At 41.2% G+C, this 16,871-nt stretch overlaps 1 protein-coding gene across 16 annotated transcripts in view; it reads right to left on the reverse strand.

Moving 5' to 3' along the window:
* Nucleotides 1-16,871, reverse strand: part of Rbfox1 (RNA binding fox-1 homolog 1) — a 1,681,994-nt gene that overhangs the window by 123,469 nt on the left and 1,541,654 nt on the right. The gene's annotated exons all lie outside the window — the stretch shown is intronic.

A 16,871-nucleotide genomic window follows, 5' to 3' on the forward strand; every position in this document is an offset into this window, starting at 1 on the left:
TAAAATATTGATAAATGTCAAAAATTTGCAAAGGCCCTTTGGTGATTTGCCATTCATCCAGAGAAGCAGATGACTGACTCAACTTTTTCTTAGAATGTTAACTTAGCTTAATTGTAGAAATCTGTGTTGCCTACTGCCATGGACCGCAAGAGATCATTTAAATTTCAAGTAAATGCGTTTGTCTGTATTTGTTGCATTTGAAATACTCAATAGCTGCACATTGGTAGTGCCTGTGTTGGAAAAGGCAGAAACAGAATATTCCCATCTGTACAAAAGCTCTGTTGGGTTAGGCTGTTTTAGATGATATAAGGCTATTAGCATAGTGCATTTGTTTTCCTTCACACAGGAATAAGTTAGGATACTGTGTTATTACCCTGCTCCCTATAATATAGGAAAGAACTAAGAGAAAAGTCACATCAACTACTGCCATTGTGGACATCCTGGGTGGTTTTTGTTTTGTTTTGTTTTGTTTTGGGTTTTTTTGGTACTTTCTCTGCAATTAGCATATTCTGCCTGTAGGTGGCAGTAGACACTGTCCACGTGAGACATGCTTCTTTGAAACTACTGTTGTAGGGTCTTTGCCAAAGCTGAAATTTGTGAGCAAAGAATCATCCTCATCTATTTATAAGCAATTTAGAAGCATATAGCTAGGACAAAACTATCAGTGCAAGCAGCCAGGTGTAAAATAATAGAGACTTAGAGGAGACAATCTTACAGAGTGAAATGTAAAAGAAACACCCAAATAATAGGAGCATAATTAGCAATTTTCTCAACATCTTTCCTGAGTTCTAGGATATTTTATTTGCATCCTCCTTCCTAATACACTCTGAATGACATGCTCAAGTCAAGACCTCCTGGTGCCTTGTGCATCATCCATCTAACTTGGTTTGGTATCTGAAGCCCTGCCAGATAACTTCATCAACTTTCAAGTACAATGTGGCCTGACAGCCACATTATTTTGCCTAAAATGTGAAGAGGGAGATGGTCTAGGAAGACATGGAGAATCAGTTATAATGCAGCTGGTTCTTTGTGGGAGTATGGGCTAAGTAACCTCAAGTCATACTTGCCACTGACTGGAGGGACCAAGACACACCAACTCTGGTTTAGCAGAGAGCGGTATTAGGAAAGGTGCAGGGGACAGATTCTGTGCCAAGAGAGTGCAAACGTGTGCAATGATGGGAAGATTTAAGGGGCGGCCCTCATTCTGGGGAGGCTATCTGGAGCCAGACATGGAGGATGAACAAGAGAGAAGTCTTCAGAGTAGGTCAAAGTTGTAGACCCGAGAGTCATGTACACCAATGCAAGGGGCTGTTAGAAGCCAGTCAGGGATGACAGCAAGAGTGAGTGGTGACCAGCATGCTACCTGAATGTTAAATGCCTGTTAAGTGATTGGCTTTTGCAGTGACAGACTGAAAGCATGAAAGATTAGTGCACAACTAATAAATGAATAATACATAAATGAGTGAATATAATGTTTTTCAGCTTCAAGCGCTAGTTGATGAACAGCAGTGTAAGCTAGGGAGGAAGTTCACTGGGTGAGCTGCTTGCTGTCCAAGCAGGAGGGCTTGAGTTTGCCACCCCAGAACCCACATAAAACTGGACATGGTGGTACGTGTCTGTAATCTCAGGACTCCTTCAGTGAAATAGGAGGTGGGTCCAGGAGCATTCTAGAAGCTCAGAGGCAGTGGTCATGTAAACACAGCAGTGATGAGAGACTGTCTCAAACAAGGAGGAAGACATGAATTAACACCAGAAGCTGACCCTTTGACCTCCACATGCACATCACAGCACATTTACACACACACACACACACACACACACACACACACACACACACACACAAAATCATTTTCATTATGAGACCCACACAGAGCAGGCACTGTGGCTTTTTGTTTCGTTTTGTTCTGCAACAACACTTTGGGTTCCACATCAATGACAAAGAAACTACGTTTAAATCATAATATTGCTACTTTGCCAAAAAGTAAGAGGTCTCAGTGTCCAACCACAAGGCCCTAAATTGGCATAGCTAAAACCCCAAGGTTTTTGCCCATTTTCTCCACCCTATTAGAAATTGTTATGTGAATAAAAAAAATTAATAAAGTGACTTTCTCTTCCTCCCAAGAAACTGTCTTAGACTTGGCTTTGTGCACAATTGCTGAATGGATCAGTTTAATAAACCTAATTAGGAATTACAGAGATTATGATTAAACATATTAAATGATTAATAGCATTATGCTGCTCATGTAAAAATTAAAATTAATCATCTCTAGTCAAACAGGACTTTGGAGAAATCTTTGTGGTGTTTCCTTTGATAAAAACATACGATGCTCGATTAATCGTTTTGTAGTGTATGCAATTATACAAATATACATAAATTGTTATATAGGACATCTATGGCAGAAATAATTTTTACTGGAAATATGTAAAAATGAAAAAGTAAAGCAAATCCATATTGTTTCAAACTTTGATAGTTTTGTGAGACGGTCAAGCTGAGTGTGCCTGTGTCCAATGAGACTCATTGTGCTACAACCAGGATTATGGAACCACTTCATCCATTGGGCAATTCCACTGTCACCAACTGCTAGTCCAGTGCAGTGCAGGGCACCTCACATCTCTGTACCTACAGTTCTCTCATCTGTGAAAGGATAATCATCGTCTATGGCCTGTAGGCTTAGGATAAGAACCAAAATAAAGGGGCAGGTACAAAAGCAGTAATCTCAGAGCAAGGAGCCCCCATCTTTTATACTGAAGACAGTACTTGTTACTTTTTAGACCAAAGTAGGCTTTTATTATAGATCTCTCTTGGAATTTTCAGGGAAAATATCCCTGGAACAAATCTGTGCTTTTCTATGTCCATTAGGATTTAGATTTGGTATGTTGCCTACATGTGTTGATACAGGATTGGTGAATAACCTTTGGTACTTTGGGAGTAGACAGCACCTGTAAAAGCTGTCACCTCCTGGAAGGAAGTGAAGTCATTGTGGAGACTCGACCTTAACCTGCTCTTCTTTGTCTTTTGAATCCTGGTATCACCCAGTCAACAGCCGTCCTCTACCCATCTCCACAATACCCTGTGCTCCAATAACCACAGACTGAGCTCTGAAACCTTCCTGCTGTGTAAGCTGCCATTCTCTCACAGTACCTGGAGGCTGACTGACACAGTCTCTGGGTTTGTCTCCAGTCAGATTATCACAAGTCGGGCTGGAGAGATGGCTCAGCCGTTAAAGGCTAGGCTCACAACCAAAAATATAAGATTATCACAAGTCTAGTGGCTTAAAACAATAGAACACTCTCATACTGTAGTAATGAGGATAAAAATTATCTAAAACCAAGGTGTCCACAGGACCAAGCTCCTCCTTCCTTTGTCTCTTCCAGCTTCTATATCTGGGCATCTCTTGGTTTAGGGCTTTGTGACTCTGATCTACCTCCGTCTTCACATGGCCATCTTCCCTGTGTGCCTCACACAAGTCTACTCCAGCCTTTTCTTCTTACAAAGACATTAGTCATTAGATTTAGAGCCCATCCTAGGCAAGGATGACTTAAGATCACTAATTTCATTACATCTGAAAAGACCCTTTTCCCCAAACAAGACCTCAAATATTCACAGTTGACACAGGTTACACCATGGACATATATTCGAAGGCTGCCAATTCAACCTATGACAGTTTCCTCATAAACACAAAACCAGAAGGGCACATTCAATTAGTGGCTATTTTCTAGGAACAACTATATTAACTTTTAGTATGATCTCTGGGCACTTGGAGACTCTCAAAACAGCTAGCCTCCAACAAGGGCCAAAAGAAAGGAGAATGTTCTAGTCCAAGTAGAGAAGAAACAGGGACCTTCCCTTCACCAGACCAAGTGGGCCATCTCCCCTTATGTTCTTGGTTATAGACAGAGATGCTTGACCCCTCTGCTAGGGCGGGAAGCCCTTTATCAGTTTCTAGAAATGGCATCAACATTCTACCCTTTAGTCTGAAAATGAATAAAATGGTAATTATTAACCTGTTGTGGACTTTTCCAAACAAGACAGTCATGGTTAAGTCCCACTTAGCAGGCTTTATATCAGTCATGACAGTCACCAGCAGCACTCACTCATTTTGGTTTTGTTCTCAGTTTCTCTGGAGCATGGACATACGCAGCTCTGAGAAACAGCCTTCTAATCATGCAGGAAGACTCACAGACCCTCTAAATTGGAGACTCATTAACTCCAAGAGGCAGGTTTCTTAGAAGTGCTTGGCAGAAGTTCTGAACAAGTGCATTGAGATCCACCATGCCAGGTTCTGTGTTGGCCCACTGAGGCACAACCCTGTCAGCAAGCAGGCTGTTGGCTGAAGAACTTTTCTTAATAAACAAACTCCCCAGGTATTGGCACAGGTTATAAATGTTAAGAAAACACCACCGGCACTTTAATCTCCTGAAGATCACTTAGTGTTTCCACAAAGACCTTAATAAAGAACCGTGGGGCTCCCTCTGCTGTAATCATTCCTAATTCAATGAATAGCTCTGAGCAACCCACGGCTAATCCTAGTGAAATTGGATTTTGATATCGACCAATCCAGGGATGACTGTTTGAGAGAATACACATAGAAATGGGCTCCTTTCAAAGTCTGTCCCTGCCCAGTGTCATCTCAGTAGGTTACTTAGACACAGTAGAGTCAACTGACGCCTCTTGATGGTTACTAAGTAGCTGGGTGTAGAAGCATTGGATAGGGGCTCTTTATGGCTAGGCATCTCTGAGTCAAAGCCACATCCATCATATACTGGTCCAGTTAAGTAATCCAGTAAGATTCCACAGATTCAGAAAAGCCCAGGAGACTTTTGTCTGTAGCCCATGAGTAATACAGGTAAGTGAAAACTGAGGATGGATGAGTAAGGTACAGTAGATATAAACCTACAGGAAGAATTAGGATTCAGAGAGAAAATGGAGCTCTTTACTGCAGCAGCCTTCTAAGGAGAGGGAACGGGTAACAATTAGAAAAAAGCAAGAACCAAGCTATATTTGGTGGGAATTAAAAATACATGTATGCATAACCCAGTACTAGATATAGCTCAAGGGTGCTGAGGAACTACACTTGGACAGTTCTGAACAAAAAATAAAATAAAGTGAAATATGAGCAGCAGTTATAATTTTCTAATGTCTGGCAGTCACATGTTTTAAGAATGAAATGAAATATAAAATCAATCTTAAGCATACATTCATTTTAACTGTTTAACAAGCATAGTATTGTGGTACATCATCAGTGAAAAGGACATTTAAATTATTTTTCTGCATCAGGTCTTTATTGTATATTTTATGCTTATGGGCCCTAATTTCAGGAGGGTACACTGCTTTCTTATTAGAGATCCTTGATCTATATTTAAGCTTCAAAAAATAACAGTTAAATATCCACCTTTTCCACTTGCAGTTCAAAAGTCCCCAATGACTGAAAGAAGGATCAGTTCTTCTGTTTAAGATAAAGTTTAATTAAATGAAAAAAAAATCTGTTCCATCAGTCATAATAGGGTACTTTCAGAAGCTCAAAGGTAACATGAGGATCCCTTGACGATGTTTCTAATCCTTAGAACCTGTGGAAAAAGTTGCTTTACAGGACAGACGTGGAAAAGATGTGGACAGAATTGAAGTCACTGATCACCTATCCATGAGTTAGATTATTCCAGATTTCATGGGGAGGCCAGTACAAACACCAAAAACCTTACAAAGGTCATTAGAAGAAGAAGGAGGAGGAAGAGGAGGAGGAGGAGGAGGAGGAGGAGGAGGAGGAGGAGGAGGAGGAGAAGAAGAAGAAGAAGAAGAAGAAGAAGAAGAAGAAGAAGAAGAAGAAGAAGAAGAAGCAGCAGCAGCAGCTAGTGATGGAATATGAGAAGTCCACCTGTCATTTCTGCCCTGGTGGTGAAATGATGGAAAAAGGAGAGGGGCCCAAGGATTAAGGAACCAGAAAATGTAAAGGTTCTAGAAAGAAATGCCATCTCCATGGCAGAAGTTGATTACTTTCCTTACTGATCCTTAAGCTGGGCTTCAGATACTCAGGGTCCATCACAAAACACATGTATGTTGGAGTTGGTATTTGCAGAGAAAGAGCTTAAAATCATCATTGTCTACATAATAAACCACAGGTATACAACATGTCCAACATTCCAGAAATTTTCATTAGATAGCTTTGTTTTAGTCAGTGTGCAAGAGATGGTAAGAATAAAGACAGGGATTCAAGGGAGACAAGCAGAGAAGGATGGGGAGAGAGAGAGAGAGAGAGAGAGAGAGAGAGAGAGAGAGAGAGAGAGAGAGAGAGAAGAATGTTCCAAGGACAAGGAAGAGACAGCGCTCTGCATTGAAGAACAAGATTGAGTCAAGTGCACATCAATGCTTCAACCATGAAATATGTGCAAGAACAGACATAGGTATGGACTCCTTTCAGAGTTTGACTTGACCTGTGTTCTCAAAGCAAGTCACTTAGACACTGCAGAGTCAACAAGTCTGCCATCTTTTAAAGAATAAGGACTGAGAATAACATCCATCTCACACACACACAGCTTGTGTCTCCAGAGCCTCTGTTATCAGTGACTCTTGCTGGGATCATGACTACTATTATTTGTTATCATTTCTGTCATCACATAAATATGTGTTTCTTAACCTACTTCTGTGTTCCTGGACACATTGAGTCTAGATACACACTGCATAGGTGTATGAGTTGGGTGGGGGAGGGGTGAGTATTTATATCTCAATATTTTGTACAAAATCTCAGAAAGTTTCCAAGCTATCTAGGAGATATGTAGATGCCAGTTATAACAGTTACAGAGAAAGGGTACTTGTTTCTGCCATGTCTCAGACTGTCAGTGACATCAACTGTTACTATCCAGTGCTGGTTTATAAGAAAATGTGGAGATGGGTAAGGAGACTGAGGAGACTGAAAGCTGTGCTCAGATACCATGAGCTGGGCATCTTAAAAAGAGGTGCTCATGCCTCACCTCATGGAATCATCAGAGCAACTTGAGCCTGAAACTCAGAGAAGTGAAGTTGGCTGTACCATGATACACGGCTAGGACACAGGATTTCTGACTCCACAGACTGGATTGTTCTTGCCCTGTCACAGCCTCTCAAGAGGAAGGTGACAATGCTGTGAGAAGCCTAAGGAGAGACAGAGGATGCCGGCAGTGTACACAGGAAGGGGTAAAGCTTCACTGCAGCTCTAGTTTCTGTGTTGGAGTCAGTGCTGGGGACAGGGTGAGGTGTGTGCTCACACAGTCGCTGCCAAGTTAACACATCCAGGCTGCTTCAGACTCATCCTTGGGTGCCTTCTCTGGAGCTCCCCTTAGTCCGCACTGATTTTAGCTTCCTTTAGAAAAACTTTCCTTTTCTGATTTTACTTTTAAAGGCTTATTTTATTGTTTATTAATGTGTTTGTGAGTGAGGCTATATGTGTGAATGTGCACATGCACACAGGTGCATGAGGAGGCTAGAGGAAGGTACCAGATTCCCCGAGACTGGAACTATAGGTGATTGGGAGTTGTCTAATGTGGATGTTGGAAACCGAACCGAAGTCTTTGGAAAGAGCAACAAGTATTCTTAACTACTTGGGCTCCAAACTTGAGTTTAATTATCACACTATCCTGGTAGAAATGAACAACTTCAAGGCAGGCACCCTATCTAATGCCTAATATAGTTTTGAACAACTTTACCTGGCACATAGTAGGCCCCCAGTATGTCTTTCCTCAGTCATTCTAGTCTATCTCTTTAGGTGAATCAATCATTTTATGTACATGTTTCATAAGTTCTACCTTCAAGGCTTGGTAACCCAACACCCTCAAGAGGACATGAACAGCACATGGTTCCCCTTCCACCAGATCGGTGAACACACAGCATCCTTTCTCTCCAGCCAGTCCTCAGCCCCGCCCCCATATAACACTCTTTACACTAATAAATAAAAAGTATACTTCTGAATAGTCCACTGCTTTTCACTCTTCTACCAATCAAGCTGTTTCTTAGAGGAGAAGAAACTTGTGAGAGTCTTAGAGGCATGATTTGATTACACTGACAATATTATCTGAGCAATAGTTGAATGCCCAATGTGATGTATTTTGGACCAAATTGATTTGTGTAACAAACACTTGCTTTGTCTCTTCTAGCAGCCTGAATAGCAGGTCTTGATTTAGCCAGTGATGCTGGGTGCTGGGTGAATTTGCACAGTCCATGGTTTCTCTCTCTCTGCAGAGGGGAGCAAGGCCAGAGCAAAGGCTGGAATAATTCAATACATTGTGCTAGAAACTCAAAAAAATAATATCACAGAGTTCTGCAATATACCTATTTGATTTGATTTGTAAACCTGATAAAAAAGCAATTGAAAAAAGTTCAGGGGGAAAATATATATGTTCTAAGCAAAACTGTAACCATATTGAATGTGTACAAGGAACCAAGGATGGGAATAGGGAGGGATTAGGAAATCACACATATCCAATCAGCTTCCTACCTGCATTAGACAATATTGCACATTCTCCATTTAAAATGGAGAAAGACTGTAAGAAGCTATTTTCCATTAAAGTCATAATAGCATACCAAGAGATATGAATTAAAATCCATGTCTCTGGATTTCTCACAATCCCACTTCAAAAACGGGGCTGCACACAGTCTCCGAGCTTCCTGCCCTTTTCATTTTAGCTCTGTAGGCAAACAAATAAGTTAATCACAAGCTTTGGATATAGTTAATACCTCATTCCCAGTTCTGCAGGGCCAATTCTGTACCTGGATAAGGCAGACTTAAGAAATACATCACATTTCCCCTGTCTCAAATAGATTCAGTGCTCAGCTCAGATGATGACATTCCTCAGAAAGAAGGACGAGAGGCACAACACGGACTGACTCTAGATTCCTTTTCTCTTTTCTTCCTTGGGGAATGTAGGGAGAGCATGAAAGGCGTCAAGGGTTCCACATCACTAAATTACATGGATGTCAAGGTGACTGTGTCAATCTTCCTTGGCTGCTGAAACAAAATGCCGCCAATGGGGCACAATATGCACTTATGTCTCATTGTTTGAGAAGCTGAACCTATGAAACCCAGGCTCATGGGTTGATATCTTCTTGCTATGTCCTCACAGGTCAAAGGGAGAATAGCTTTATTCCCCCTCTTTTTGTAGGAAAACATTAATTCCCTCATGGGGACCTCACCTTCACAACCTCATTTAACCAAATCACCTCCCCAACATTATCACATCAGGAATACAGTCTTCAATGTAAGGATTGAGGGAGGGCACAATAACACAGGGGAGGAGAACGCACAAACACCTTGGGATAAGAAAGCATGTTTATCTTATAGAGAGACAAGGGTATCCTAACATAATCAATCATTCAAGATGCATCCATTGAGAACATGGAACAGCTGAGGCATCACGGCTTACCAGAAGCCATGAATGACCAGACTATCTAGAAAGTGAATTTCCTCTCACTCTCTGAGTTCTGAAGCTTAGGCCTTCATGCCATACACAAAACATTGAAGTGCTGGTGCTAGCAGCTGTTCTCGGTGATTTTGCGCTTATTAAGTTCTGGCTATTGACTGCTGGCACCAATAGGACAGTGCCTGGTACTGTGTTGCTATTCAATACCCTCTACATTAATGTCAGCCACTCCCACACCAAACTGAAAAAGGTCATTCTACACAGAACCTTGCTTGAAATCCTAAAGACAAGCCTTTGGGTTCTCCAGATCAGCCAGCACCAGCTGAGAGAGCCAGCAGATTCTTCCCGGCCTGTACACCTGCCCTCCTCAGTAGTGACTCTCCTGCTGCTGTCTCTGCTCACTGCCCAAATAGCCTGATTGTCTTTAATCTTCCTGGCAGATTTTTAAAAACTCCAAGCTACATTAAACCTCTATTTAAAAAGAAAAAAATTTTTTTTCCTGAATTCTCAATTGCACCTAGCTCAAAGATTTCCCCCAATGTATTATGCAAGATTTAAATGAACCAAATGTTAATTCTATACATTATGGTAATTTTCTAGGACTGAGAAAACTGCCAAAAGCACAATTCAGTTATAGAACCTGGAGATGAGTTTAAAAATGAAGCTGATCTCAGTGAAGATCCAGGGTTTTCCTGACTAATTGCCTCTCATTCTTTATAAGTGATTCAGTCTGAGAAGCATGTGTTCCAAGAGCTTTGTTCTAGAACTGAGTTTTTCCCCAATATACACCATAGCATGCTGTTACTATCTCTGTGAACTATGATAGGTTTATTCACATAAATAACGCAAGAATCATGCCTTGTAAAGTACACCATTTCTGCAAAGTGACATGATTTGACTTGCTTTCAAGCTGCAAATCCCATTTCTCAGTGTGTTTATGTCTTCTACACTGTGGTGTGGCGAAAAGCCAGTGCACTGTATGCTGGAAAACAGAAGTGCTAGGAAACTGACTTGGGACAGAGACATGTTTGCACCTCCTTTCTAGTGTTCTCTTCAGTCTCGAGGTGAATAGTTGTGCTTTGTGGGACATTCTGTAACTGATACATATTGATGCAGTCTCGGTAAAATTTAGACAAATGAACTGTGACTCAGTCTGTTTGCCAATAAAACTTTATTTATCAAAGCAGACAGTGTGGGCTAGATTTGTCCTGCAGGTCATAGCTCTTTATGTTCCAGGTACTGCACATGTTTACCATTTAAAAAGCACCTGTTGGTTTTATTAGAAATGTTTGCTATTGTTAGATGTGAGAGTGAAAAGATATACTCTGGGTCCTTCGGAAATTTCCAGTTTTATAACATGGAAAGATAATAAGCCATGTAACTAAGGAAATGAATGCAACAATGATCGAAAGACTTTGGATTGACAATTCAGCCAGAGGAGATGATGAAAGAATCCTTAGGGAAAGTCTCACTTACTTAGATGCTCAGTCATCATGTGTGCACTGAAGCCCAGACAAACCTTTGGTGCTATAAAGGACTAGGTCCTGCCGTGCATGGTGGCATGTACCCATAATCCAAGCATTTGGGATGCTGACACAGTGATGTGAATTCAAGGCCAGCAGAGACTATATAATAAGTTCCAGGCTATTACTGGGCTATAATGAAAGGCCCTGTCAAAAACACATGAACAAAGGTGTTGGTGAGATGCCTGGGATGGGAGTTAAGAGCACATTTTGCTTTTACAAAGGATCTGAACTTAGATCCTAACATCCATGTTATGTGGCTCACCTGTGAGGCCATCTCTACGGGGATCTGATGCCTCTGATCTCTGATGACACCTGCATGCACATGCACAGATGCAGATAATTAAGATTAATTTAAAAAATAAAAGAAGAAGAACAGGAGGAAAAGGAAGAAGAGGAGAACCAGAGAGGACGAGGAAGAGGAAAAGAAAGAGGAGAAGGAACAGTAGAAAGATGAGAGAGAAAGAGAAAGATCTACTACTCCTATGGTCTTTCATTAGCTGTTTACCCCATTCATGCCTTTAGTGACAAGAGAAGAAATGGTAAGATCTGAGCAGGAAGCATGGGGCTGTGTCATTGTAGATAAGCCACTTACCTTCTCTGACTCTATAGACCATTGTTTCCAATGAAAGGGGTTGGGAAATGACAATACCTGCCCTCTTGACATCAAAGAGAAATTAGTGAATTTTTGCCTTAGGAAGCACTTTGATAAATTTAAGGAGCTCCTGTATCTATAGCCAGTAGTTTCTATTTTACTGAGGTCTCTGATCACATAGGAGGCCAGCACCATGGCAGTATGTCCACCATCTATTAGGTTTTCTGTGTGGCATGCTTGAATTCAAGCCTACTTCATGTCCTTAAGTCTATTCCTCACTGTGTTACTTTGTCATGTTGGGACAGAATTAATCCTCCACCTGATAAATCAGGACACTGGAGTCTTTGGCTCTGCTAAATGTCAAGGCTCATAGACTCAAGGACAAAGGTTAGTTAGATGTCAGGAAACACTTAATAGTCATCTATGGTCACCTGAAGCATGGCATGGACTCTGTGATCTAGATAGTGAACAGATTTTCCCATAGCTGCCAATTTGTGAAGGGATTGACCTGGGCTGCCTCAATTTGTCTGTGGGTGTAGTCTGCCCAACACCTATGTCACCCAGAGAAGTTGGCTGAAAAGGCAGACTTCTGGACTCTATCCTTGAACTATGCATTCATAATCCATGGTCCAAGAAGAATATTTTTAAATAATGTTCTTAGATTTGGAGTGTGAATCAGTTGGTAGAGTGCTCATCAAGATGCACGAAAACCTGGGTTCCATCTCCTGCATGACATAATCCTGATGTGGTTATGCATACCTATCAGCCCTGCAATGGGAAGGTGGACACAGGCAGATCAAAAGTCCAAGGTCATTTTTAGCTGCATAGCAAGTTCAAAGCCAGCTTGGGCTACATGAGGCCCTGCATCAAAACAAATAAACAAAAATAAAGAGAAATAAACAAACAAACAAACAAACAAGTAAATAAATAAATAAAACAAAGACAATAATGAAATCCTTCTGAATATGGTTGCATCTACAATGAAATCCTTCTGAGTGAGGTAGCATCTACATTTCAAAAATCTATTCTATATACCATAGGCCAATTATATTAAGATATTTATTTGTCTGGACTTGTAAACATATTGTGATTAGGTCTTCTGATCCAAGCCACCTGCCTAAGGACCTATAACTCCCCACCCCTGCCCGTCTGCCTTGTATTGGCTACTTTTTCATCTCTGTGGCCAACAAGATGACAAGAAGCAATTTTAAGAAGAAAGCAATTTTTTTGGCTCACAGTTTGAGCACAGAATGGTAGGGAGGCTACTGAGACAGAAAGCACCATTGTGGCAAGAAGATAGGTCCCTTCACATCCACTCATTTCATCAAGATAGGCTGCAGAGGGAGGGTTGGAAGTAAGAACAGGTTATCAACTGTATGGACTTCTTCCAGGCCACCCACTTCCTCCAGAAATTCCCCAAAGGTTCTATAATCTCACAAAACTATACCACCAGATGGGACCCAGTGTACAAGCATGTGAGTCCATGTGGTAAGTCTCAGCTCCCTGTTGTAACACCTTTCTATGCCTTACATAGCCCAGTTGTAGTTGGCTATTTGTGAATTTACTCATTCAAAGACTATTTGTTTTTTGTGTGTGAGTGTATGTATGTTATGTGTATAGCAGCCAAAAGTCAACATCAAGAGTCTTTCCCAATCATTTCTACATCTATGGTTTGAGACAGGGTCTCTCACTGAATCTGAAGCTCAACAATTGGGCCAACAAGCCCTAAGGATTTTCCTGTCTCTATCTCCCCAGATCTGGGACTATCACCATGTGCCACCATATCTGCCTTCATATATGGGATCGAGGGATCTGAACTCAAGCCTTCATGTTTATATGGCAAGCACTCTCTTATTTAACCACCATTACAGCCCTATTCAAAGAATACTGATTGATCATCTTCCATGTGGTATGGGCAGGTATGACATGCTGATTAGGGATATCTATTTTTAACTACACTCCATATCTACCCTCAAAAGCAAAACTGATATGGAAGACAGATTCTAAACCTTGGAATGGATCTCCTGGGTCTTATATTGTTCTTGTATCTCTGGGCTTCCCTGGGTATGAAGGACAAACTTTTTTCCCAAGTAAAATTTCTTTCCAGAAAAGCACTTCTATTTTGAAGGTGACAGGGTAGCAGCTGGAGGCAGGAGGTATTTCAAATGGCTTCTCTGATTGAAATTGTGCACACCTTCCTTACAGTTCTCCCAGTTTCTATGAGGATATGATTGGAGAGACATGTAGATGTATGGATCACAATGCAGTTGCAAAGCTGAACTCCTTGGCGGAGAGAATACCCTGATGGGGGATTTGACATATTCTCTGATAATTCGATGTTTCCACCTTTATACTGAATTTTAGACTATAAGCAGACTTTCCCACTTAGCCTTATCCCTCAGCTTTTCCTGACAGTTTATCTTTGTCTAAACTGCTCACAAAAGGCCTCTGAACTGACCTTCTAGACTGGCTACTTGGAAACAGGATTACTTTCTTATTAAGCAGACAGCACCCACTTCCCATTGAGGGATAAAATAAAATACAAAAATGGGATAATTTTATTTATTTTTGAAAGTGAGAGAGAGGGAAGCGAGGGAAAAATCCTTTTAAGAAGAGTAACAGTGAAATGTATTTAACATAACAGCCTGGAACATGAACCTGGAATGTGGAGCCCATCCATACTATTCCATGCTTATCATATATGTATTTCCATGCCCTTCTCAGTATCCTCTTAAGAATACAATGAGATTGGCTCTGCCATTTGCCTATGAACCAGAGTCCTCAGAGTACTGAGAGGTGCAAAATCCAGAACGCTGGTCTTTTTTCATGTTGAGTTGGCTTGGTCTAGGGCCTATGATGAAATGCTAGTGTGTGTCTGTGAGCTCCTGTGGACTGTTGGAATTTGCTGTGGAGATAGCCTTTAACAAAAGGTAATGTATATATTTACAGGTTGTGAAGGGCTGGGGAGATGGCTCAGTTGTTATAGTACTTTCCATGCAAACATGACAACCTATGTTTGGATCCCTAAAATCCACCTAAAAGTTGGGTCCCAGCATGTGCTATAATCCTAGCTCTGGGAAGGATCCCTGGAGCTTCCTGGACAGAGGGTCTAGTAGAGCAGATGAGTTTCAGATTCAGTCAAAGACCTCATGTCAAAAAGTAAGGCAGAAAGCAATTGAAAAAGACAATAAAAGATGACTTCTGGCCTCCATGTGTGTCACTTGCATACATGTACATATACATCCATGTCTACATACGTATACATCTACACAAACATGGACATACATCAAGCACAGACTCAGACAGGCACATAACACACAAAGGTCCTGGATAGTCAGAACTCACCACATTGTAATTCTTGTATTAGATTTCAGTAGTTAGTAACTGAAGACTCCCAGCCTGGACCACCAGGCCCAACTTATAATTTCCTTTGCATTCTGTATATATGGTACACCTTTCATACAGTGACTTCAGCTATTCAAGAAGCTGAAGCAGGAAGATATCAAGTTCAGGACCACCTTGGAATACAAAAGGAATTCAAAGCCAGCTGAGCATCTAAGACCCTGTCTTAAAATATAATGTGCAGGTTTGACAAGATGGCTCAGCAGGTAAAGGATGTTGCTTTACAGACTTGGTGAGTGGAGTTTCATCCTCAGATCCCACATATAGGTGGAAGGAGGGGACCACTGCATACTGCTAACTCTGTATGCACTGGGAGGAGGGCACCATTGCACACTGCTAACTCTGTGTGCACTGGGAGGAGAGGACCACTGCACACTGCTAACTCTGTGTGCACTGGAAACAGAGGACCATTGCACACTGCTAACTCTGTGTGCACTGTGAAGAGAAGACCACTGCACACTGCTAATTCTATGTGCACTGGGAGGAGAGGGCCATTGCCTATCATTTCTAACTCTGTGTGAACCAGGAGGAGGGGACCATTGCAAACTACTCCTAACTCTGTGTGCACCGTGAAGAAGGGACAACTGCATACCACTCCTAACTCTGTGCATGCTGACGAGATGTGCTACCTTCACAGGGGACCATGCTATCTCTGTGAAGTGGTGCTAAAGTTGTATCCATTTCACAATTGAAGAAACAAGTTTGAAAGGATCTCACATGGCTAGGAAGAAGGAGAGTAGGTTTTACAGTTGAGGGTGTGCACTTGTAAGCTATTTATATCTATCCAATACTAGCCTTCTAGTGATATCTGCTTATCTCTACCTCCCCAGCACTGGAATTACAAAGCGCACCAATATGACCATGCTTTTTGTGCAGATTCTGGGGATCAAGCTCAAACCTTCACACTTATGCAGCAAGCATCTTAGCACCTGAGTTATCCCCCAAGTCTCAGAACACTGTCCTCACATACCACTGCTCAGTTTTTTCTGAACATGGATGTTGTCCCTTAACACCAACACTTATCAAAACAAAGACATTGAATTTGCTCTATTTCCATTAACCAATCTCTGTGTTTTAGTCATATTTCCTCAGCTTCTTCTTCACTGGTGTCTTTTCTTCTGTCCCAGAATCCAACCTATGATCTCAGGTGGCAGTTCCAGGATTTTAGCTTTTACTCCAATGGAAATGAGAGTCCCTAGAAGGCTTTTTAGCAAAGGAAGAAGATAAAATGATTTATGTCTTAGCAAAATGTCTGAGTATTTTCTTTCTGTACTTGAATTTTCATTGTGAGCAAAAGTCTACGAAGATTACAGGAACTATAATTGAGAAGATTCCCACACACCCTCCTCCCATTACCCACAAAAACAGAAAATGCCTTTTATCAGAATTACACCAAGAGAAATGGTCAAAAACAATTATCAGGCGTTTTGCAAACACTTGAGACTATGGAACCACTAAATAACTAACAGTACTTCATTTCCTTAGTGTTCAACTTGACTTTTATTACCAAGATGCTAATTGTCCCAACACCTTGGATTTATATGGCTCCTTCCTCCTAATATCCCACTACTTTCAACTTCTATTTTCCTAATTATTTGAACCAATAACCTCAACTGGTTTTAACATAGAAATAATATGGCAAAAATTACATGTTTTCTGTCAAGCATTTGGCTTTAGACAAGAAGGGAGAACAAAATTAGATTGCTCAACACAACACACACACACACACACACACACACACACACACACACACACACACACACACACACACGAGAGAGAGAGAGAGAGAGAGAGAGAGAGAGAGAGAGAGAGAGAGATCATTCCTTCTATGTACTGGTTAAGTTATATAGGTTTGGGATACCTGGTTGAACAGTGAGGAGGTTACAAAGGTTCTAGATCATTTCTAGAGACCTTCTATGCCTAACTGTTCATATGATGAGCATGAATTTGTGTGAGTTTCTTTG

This window comes from Onychomys torridus, chromosome 8 (genome assembly GCF_903995425.1).
Source record: "Onychomys torridus chromosome 8, mOncTor1.1, whole genome shotgun sequence".
Classification (NCBI taxonomy): domain Eukaryota; kingdom Metazoa; phylum Chordata; class Mammalia; order Rodentia; family Cricetidae; genus Onychomys; species Onychomys torridus.